Source organism: Lithobates pipiens, unplaced genomic scaffold (genome assembly GCF_037356315.1).
Source record: "Lithobates pipiens isolate NorthernLeopardFrog02 unplaced genomic scaffold, aLitPip1_a1.2 Scaffold_16, whole genome shotgun sequence".
Taxonomy (NCBI): Eukaryota; Metazoa; Chordata; class Amphibia; order Anura; family Ranidae; genus Lithobates; species Lithobates pipiens.
The window spans coordinates 465301829-465309085 of NW_027507748.1; positions in this window are offsets into that span (position 1 = coordinate 465301829).

Sequence of the window (7257 nt, forward strand, 5' to 3'; positions counted from 1 at the left end):
ACATTAGATTTTTGCATCATGTGTACGGGCCTTTTCAGTAGTGATTTTGGTATCTCTAGAGTTCAGGTTCCTCTTTTCAAGAGGGACTCTAGACATGGGCATTCTAGTCTCCAAGTTCAACAACTTTACCCCTGTTGTATCCAGGACCTCTAGTGCTGGCTTCAAATGCTCTGGTAATCTCACAGACTCAGTTAAGGTGAATATATGTCTTTCTTCCCAGTGCAGATTCTTCCTCAACTTCTCCACAAGATAGAGGAAAAAAAATCAGTAATTTTTATTGCCTTAAAGTGGAAATTTAGTCAGAAAATTAAGTCCTGCTACTTGAGGCTGGCCCCTTTTGCAGGTATAGCTATGTACAATATTAAACATAAGTGCCTATACTGTTTATAATCCACTAATACACTGAGATGATTTACTAAAGGAAAATAGACTACTTTGCAAAGTGCAGTTGCTCCAGGACTTAGTAAATGAGGTAAAGCTTCACTTTGCAAAGAAAACCCAATCTCATGCAAGGGAAAAACAAAAACAGTGTTTTTGCTTGCACGTGATTGGATGATGGAAGCCAGCAGAGCTTCTGCTCATTTGCTAAGCTCTGGAGCAATTGCCCTTGCAGAGTGCAACTGCGCTTTGCAACACGCACAGTCTATTTGCCCTTAGTAAATCAACCCCACTGTCTCATCCTGCTATGCACATGCTCAGTTACAGTAGTTGCTCTCTATTTTTAGGCACTGCCAAATTTGTAGAGGCCAGTCTGCTGACAGCCTCATGGTTTATGCTGCTCAGGGGCACTGGGCTTCAGCAAAATGGTAGCCTCCAGCAAGAAGAAAAAGGAGCAATGCTAGAGGCAATTTAAAGCACACACTCATTTTGGAAGCATCATTATTAATGTGGAATGTATAGTATCTCACAAAAGTGAGTACACCCCAAACATTTTTGTAAATATTTTATTATATCCAATCCCAGCCTCTTACCACATGATCAGCTGTCAGCCAATGACAGCTTATCACGTGATGTAAACAACAGATTTTTTTATTTTCCCCTCACGCTGACATTCGATCACCGGCACCTACAGGTACATATCAGTGCCTCATCATCAGTGCTGCCTATTAGTGTCACCTACCAGTGCCCACCTGTGCTGCCTCAGCATGTATCAATGAAGGAGAAAAAATACCTGTTTTTACATTTTATAACAAACTATGAAACTGTTTTTAGTTTTTTCAAAATTTTCGGGCTTTTTTAGTTTTTTAAGCAAAAAATAAAAAATCCAGCAGTGATTAAATACCAAAAGAAAGCTCTATTTGTGTAATAAAAATGATAAAAAAAATTCATTTGGGTATAGTGTTGCATGACCGCGCAATTGTCATTCAAAGTGCAACAGCAATGAAAGCTAAAAATTGACCTGGGCAGGAAGGGGTAAAAGTGACCAGTAAGCAAGTCGTTAAAGCTTACATATACTTTAATCATTTTAAACTGGTATGGATGCCACAATTACTTTACATTCTTGATAGCTCCCCACATTAGATCCCTCAGACATTCTTAACAAAAAAAATTGGTGTGTTCGTATCTAGAAGATATGAGTATATTATGACCTTATGGTTTCCTAAGCACCTGAGAGGATCTTGCAGCCCCCAAACTGTGGCTCTATTTCCTAGATTTCCAGTCCTGGAGAGTCCTGGTCCTCTTACAATAATTACTTACTAGCTGTAGGGCCAAAACCCACTGCACCTATTGGAAACTAACTGTTATACCAAAGCGTATGTTACCTACATTAATCTATATCTTGTCAGAAAAGTTTGGGATGCTGTCAGGCTTCTACTGGGCAATAAGAATTTAACTAAGTACACCCCCTTGTTGCATAAAGACTCACCGCTTAGGCTTGGCATATTCCTTCAATGGCAACAGGCCAAGATTGACATGTGACACGGTATTCATGTTGTACACAAACCTTGTCCTGAAACCATTTGACCAAATGCAAACTGAGTTTGAAATTAGTAATAAATATTTCTATGTCTATAGCTACACCATGCCATACAAACACAGTTCAAAATAAAGCTAGCAAAATTGACTCTACCCCTTTACTTGATGCTCTAGTTCAGGCAACTAAACATCACGCCTATACACATACCCACTTATGAAATACTTGCATGAGTCCCCTCAATAAAGTAAATACCAGTGGGAATAAGATATAGGCACTATACCATTTCAGAGGAGCAACGGGAAGACATTCTTACTATGCTACCCAAAATGTCTCTATCAAAGCCTGTAAGATTGACACAATTGTTTATTTTATATAGGACACAGCTCCCCCCATAATAAAAGAATGTTTTTCAGAGATGCAACACATTCTTTCTTAGGAAAAGCTGACATACACTGATGAATGAAGAACATGGGAATAGACAGCAATACCCTATTTTTTCCTACACGGATAGAATTACATTTGAACGTGTGGTCACTAGTGACTGATTAAGTATTGTTTTGCTTGTCTGAGACAGACTCACATTGACTGACAAAACTCAACCATGCAGCAGCCTGCAAACATGAAATAATTATTGATTTACAAAAAAACAATAGCTGTCAGGATTTTTCCTAAAATATGGTTTCATCTGTTAAAGGAACAGAATTGAACTGTGAAATCATTTACAGGCTGATTATGAAGGCAATGACCAGATATGTGACCTAAAGATTTGGATAAGATAAGACACCATACCTTTATTTATTTATTGGAACAAATGGTGTACTTTCAGTGAGCATACTCTCTGAGATATTATTGCCGTTGTTACCTTAAAGCAGTTGTATACCCATTCTGAGCAGTTTGCTTTAAATTAATAATTGCACTCTATAGCATTGTTTGCAATTTTTTAATCTCTTCTTACCCGCTTGATTTCGTTCACTCTCTTTTAACCCCCCTAGCGGTAACCCCGAGTCTGGCTCGGGTTGGGATTTCTCTAACAGGAGCGGTAACCCCGAGCCAGACTCGGGATCGCATCGCTGGATGCAGGGGAGGACACAGGGAGAGTTACTTACCTTGTCCCCTGGATCCAGCGATGTCCCCCGCACTGTGTGATCGAGCTGTCCTCCGCTCGATTCACAGTGCCGAATGCCGCTGAGCTCCGTTCCCTGCGACGTTACGGCGCACGGGAGCGGAGAACGGCGGCAAATTCAAAAAAGTAAAAAGACACAAAACACACACAGCACTGTAATCTTACAGATTACAGTGCTGTATTAAAAATTACACACCCCCTTTGTCCCTAGTGGTCTGTGCAGTGCCCTGCATGCACTTCTATATTATAAATGCTGTTTTTTCTGCCTGGAATTTGGAGATTGTCCATAGCAACCAGAAAGTGTCCCTTTTTCAGTGTTTTAGGATTTGATTACTTTATTGAACAATTTTTATTATTCTTTATTATATTATAAACTTTATCATACCCAGGATGTCTGCTAGACTCTGGTTTGAACAGATTTAAGAGTTATTCCTAAGAATTACAGGACTACAAAATAAAACGCCAAATTTCCATGCAAAATAATTGTACCGCTTTCAGCACCTAAAACTGGACTGAATCATACCGCCAGGGAGGTTAAATGACGATCCCTTTATCTCTAAGTTTCTGGATGATGGTACAACCCTTTTTACATTCTCTATTCATTACTATTGACCTTAGAGTCTACCCTCATTTCTCTTTTAAATAACGTCACCGGCACATGCGCTGTTAGCCCTAATTTTTCACTGCCGGACAAATGCTGGGTCTATGCCAGGGTTGTGTCCTACTGTTGGCGTCAGCCCTGGGATCCCGTGAGACTCCTTTCCCATTGAGAAGTTGATGCTGGACCTCTTGTGACTCTCTATGTCACAAGGGTTGTGGAGACAGAGAGTGGAGCCGAAGACAGAGCGAGAGAGGATCGGCTCCTATTCGCTGCACAAGGTTTCTGTAGGAAGCAGAAAAGAAAACAAGGCTTAGATACGGCGAATAATGCAAATGCACGGGATTATGGCCAGAGAAACATACTGAAGACAGACAAAAAAAAACTGGACAGAAGCGGAAGACCGGAGTTGTAATGGCGGTGGCTATGAACAAGCGGAAGAGTTCACAAACTCTTTATTTCTGACAGTAAGAAAGATTTTGGAGCATATTAGTTGCGGCTTTGTGATTGCAAGCAATTAGTTTGATTTATATATTGCCTAAAGGGGTTGTAAACCTTCATGTTTTTCACCTTAATGCATCCTATGCACCTGCCCGTGACCGGCCCCCAGCCCCCTGTTTTACTTACCTGAACCCTCAAACTTGACCCACGGGGACGCGCTGTCTCTGTGCCCGGCGTTCTTGGCTCTTGATTGGATAGATTGATAGCAGCGCAGTCATTGGCTCCCGCTGCGGTCAACCAAATCCAATGACGCAAGTGCCGGGGGGGGCGAGTCCTGCATTCGGCCTATATGGACGCCGAATGCTGGACTCAGGAGCGCACCCGCAAGGTAACCCCTTCGGGGAAGCGCTTCTCTGAGGGGGTTATCAGATGTGGGGAGAAGCCACCGGGGGACCCCAGAAGAGCAGGTTCGGGGCCACTCTGTGCAAAATTAGCTGCACAGTGGACTAAGTAAGTATGATATGTTTGTTGTTTGTTATTTTTATTAAATTTTTTTTATTTACCTTTACAATCACTTTAAATGTTGTATCATTGTCAGAGTTTACTACCGCTTTAAAGGATAAGTGCACTGTAAAACAAAGTGCACCTATTTCTTTTGCCCCTTTACCCTGATCATATATGAACCAGTGCTTTGAATGAAAGAAAATGAGTTGATTCCCTCATCCACACATGGGAGATAGATGGAGGAATCCCTCCCACAGAGCTATTGTGTTCTAACAGCCAGCCACACTGATCGGGTATACATTTTCCAACTTCTGTACAACCAGCCTGCCCATGGATAGATCGTAATTTGGCCAGCACAATTTTGATCTCTGGCTAGATTAAACCTTAGGGGTCAATTGTTGTTTAAAGGGGAGTTGGGTGCCTACATCCCTAATGGAGAACACTAGAACAGTACAACCTCTTAGTGGGACTTTAAAGGGCATTAACAACTACACAGATAACATTTATAATAAGCTTTATTGGTACACATAAAAAATAATGACAAAACAAAGATTAAAAAGGTTAATGCAGTTACAGCACAATTGTAATTTGTGCATATGAAAAGGTAACCAGTTTATCTTGGGTAATCTCTGTCTCCATGATCAACTGGTTGATAGAATTATATTGTTATCTTTTCATATGCACCAATAACAATTGTGTTGTAACCACATTAACTTTTTTAATCTTTGTATAGTCATTATTTTTTAATGTGTACCAATAAAGCTTATTGTAAATGTTAGACATGTAGTTGTTAATGCCCTTTAACATCCCATTAAGAGGTTCTATGGCCAGGTTAAAGTGTTTGTAAGTGCCACTTCACACTAGCATGCGGGAACCAGCGCAATTCCAGTGCCGGTTCCTGCATTGCATAGGACTCGCAGGCAGTTCACACTGCCCTATGCCAACCGCTGAGGGTGTCAGTAGAAAATTAATGACACCTCAGATCGCTTTGCATATCACAGTGCGAACTGCCGAATGGTATAGGGATCTGATTGCATGGGCATGGACACCCAGCGATCCAATTCCGGTGCAGACCCCAAAAAGGGTCCTGCACCATTTTCGTGCAAATGCCATGCAAATTCAGCTATACAATTTTTATGGCTGAATTTGCATCGTACAGACATTGCATGTGATCTTCGCAGTAGTGCGGTGTGAACTCAACCTCAAGAATAAAAAAAATTACAAGCATCTTATACTTACCACATTCCTCCTCTTCTTGGGTACCCTGCCAGCCTTCTGGGCCCCTCCCCCTTGCCCCATGCATGCTTGCTCCCAAGCCAGCTCTCTGTGTCCATAAGACCCCCTGCTTCCTCCTCACTTGCTGTGGTTGACAGCAGCAGGAGCCAATGGGCCAATCTCAGCCAATGAGGAGGGAGAGACCTGGGAGAGCTGCTGTTCTTCTGCACATCACTGGATCCAGATTGGGCTTAGGAAAGTATGGGGGGGGGGGGGGGCTGAGGGGGGAACGGCACACTGAAGGTTTTTTTTCCCTTCATGCATGAAGGTAAAAGACCTTCAGCCTTTAGAGCAACTTTAACCTACCCTCCCTATCCCCATACTTACCTCAATCTGATGGTGGTAGACTACCTGGATGTGTTTACATCCAGTACTGAAAGTCTGACTGTCCTGGCCACACCCACACATTATGACTGCTTAGACTACACCAGTAACTAACAAAGCAGGAGGTAATACCCCTGCAACAAATTAACTTGGAAGCAATGAGTATTACCACACTTCTGGGTTCACAGCTTTCATTCCTTGGCTACTGTAGCTGAGGATGCATCAAGCATGATCTGTGATTGATTAGCTGCAGTGGAGGGCAGATGAGACATTTGGGGTCTAATAGACCCCTGATATTTCCTTAAACATAATCTGTCACCTGCCCATGCTATATAAATAGGGGGCTGGTTAGCCCTTTTTTAATAAAGTTAACAATTGTGGCATACGTGTGAGGTATTGGCAAAAGAATGCAGATTTTAACATGTGCAAAAAAGAATTTACCCCTGTCCTGGCATGATGAGCATCATCGTGCCAGGAAAGTAAGGTCCATAAAGACATGGAAGAGCAAGTTTGGGGTGGAGAAACTTGACTGGCCTGCACAGAGTCCTGACCTCAACCAGAACACCGTTGGGATGAATTAGAGCGGAGACTGCGAGCCAGGCCTTCTCATCCAACATCAGTGCCTGGCCTCACAAATTTGCTTCTGGAAGAATGTTCAAACATTCCCATAGACACACTCCTTGTGGACAGCCTTCCCTGAAGAGTTGAAGCTGTTATAGCTGCAAAGGGTGGGCCAACTCAATATTGAACCCTACGGACTAAGACTGGGATGTCATTAAAGTTATTGCACGTGTAAAGGCAGGTGTTCCAATATTTTTAGGTAGGTAATATAGTGTATACACACACATACATATATATATATATATATATATATATATATATATATATATATATATATATATATATATATATTTTTTTTTTTTTTTAATAAAGGCTTTCTCTGATTGGTCAAGATGGAGAGGTGGGTAGATGATGTCATGATTTCAACGTCAACCATTACTGTGCTGCTTCTGCATTCACTGCCCGGTAACAGGCTGGGGGAGGGCCAATATGACCTAAGCTCAGGGGAAGTGC